Genomic DNA, 1,527 nt, shown 5'->3' on the forward strand with positions numbered 1-1,527 from the left:
TTAAAGGCAGAGAAAGTGATTTTTCATAAACACTTTAGAAAACTGATTCGGGCCGAATAGCAAAACAAACTTGTAGCCAATCAGCAATAAGGGGCGTGTCTACTCGTCTCGTGATGTGGAGGAGAGAGCTTTCAGTGCATGGGACGGACATTAGCCGAGCCGAGCGACAGAGAGATAGAGATGGCGGATAAAAAACAAGAGGAAAACGTCTGTGGAACGATAAGGCAAGAAGTAGGACCTGTGTAAATATCGGATCAGCTTTCCAGCGCTGGAGAGAACTCAAGGAGCGGAGGCCTGCGATCGGACGCCGAGGTTGCTTTGTTTCTTCTCAATAGGTGAGTAACACCGTGTCTACAACAGCTAAAGTCTGCCTACACTGGACGCGATCAAACGACCGTTGAAAACCATTTGAAATTTGTGTCAGCACGTCATAAATAGAACCCGGCTGCAGTTTTCTGTCGGGGATTTGTCACGCAGCGCCACTTGCGTCCGATGTAGACACGGTGTAACATTGGTTTTGCTTTGTTTCACAGAACTAATCGTTGCCTGGGTTGCGTACATATATGTGGGGCGGAGCTATCAAAATAGGGACAAGACCCTTTTGGGGTAGGGGCGTGCTTGTTTTGGTGATTTCAAATATCAACATTGGCTACCAGAAATCGCTTACTCGCTTACTCAAGGGCGTGGACACTTGAGTGACAGGTGGATTGCCGCTGCTGTCACCACCGTCGAGCTAGGTTGGCGTGGTTTCAGCAACCAGCTCCCGCCTTTTTGCCCATTTTCGAATATCCGGGAGTGGCGCGCGGTGACGCGCTGCCAAGATGGCGACGGCCGCCTCTGCACACTTTTGAGCTTCAAAAACCTCTTCAGGAATCTACGGGTGACGTCACGGACACTACGTCCATGTTTTTATACAGTCTATGGGTTTGGCACGTTTTCTACATAAGGAAGGAAAATGAATGATCTGATATGAAAAAACGAATGAAGAAATGCATATGATAATACAAATATCATGTTGGCACAAGCAGTGCAAGACAGTTTTACTCATAATAGACATCAGTAATCAGTTTCTGATGGATAAAACCAAGTCCTGCACTACATTTTCTCACTGAATATCCTGTTTCACTCAGAAGTCTGACAAATTATGGAAATAAAACAGGTTGCAAAAGGCAACTCATATTGACTTCAAAGAAATATGTTATCTGGCACTTTGTGGTCAACACCCGCCCTTCTTGTGTATATAAATATCAAGTATGTACTTGCATGGGTACATGTCTGTATATACATTGCAGGAATGCAGTACAGTACTGTATATCACCTAACAGCCATTTCGTAATGTCTGATGAAGGATAGATGGCCCAGAAGTAGGCTTGGACAGAAATAGCATCTACCTGTTTGTCTGAAGTAATAAACGGTTTTCTCAAGTAATATCCAAGATCAGAGGGAAGAAATATAAAACTTAAGTCACTGGAAAACCAATACTGATATAGGGGGAGGGAAGTTAAGTAGTGTATAAATGCGTTTGAG

This window comes from Sinocyclocheilus rhinocerous, unplaced genomic scaffold (genome assembly GCF_001515625.1).
Source record: "Sinocyclocheilus rhinocerous isolate Xijiao unplaced genomic scaffold, SAMN03320098_v1.1 scaffold1709, whole genome shotgun sequence".
Taxonomy (NCBI): domain Eukaryota; kingdom Metazoa; phylum Chordata; class Actinopteri; order Cypriniformes; family Cyprinidae; genus Sinocyclocheilus; species Sinocyclocheilus rhinocerous.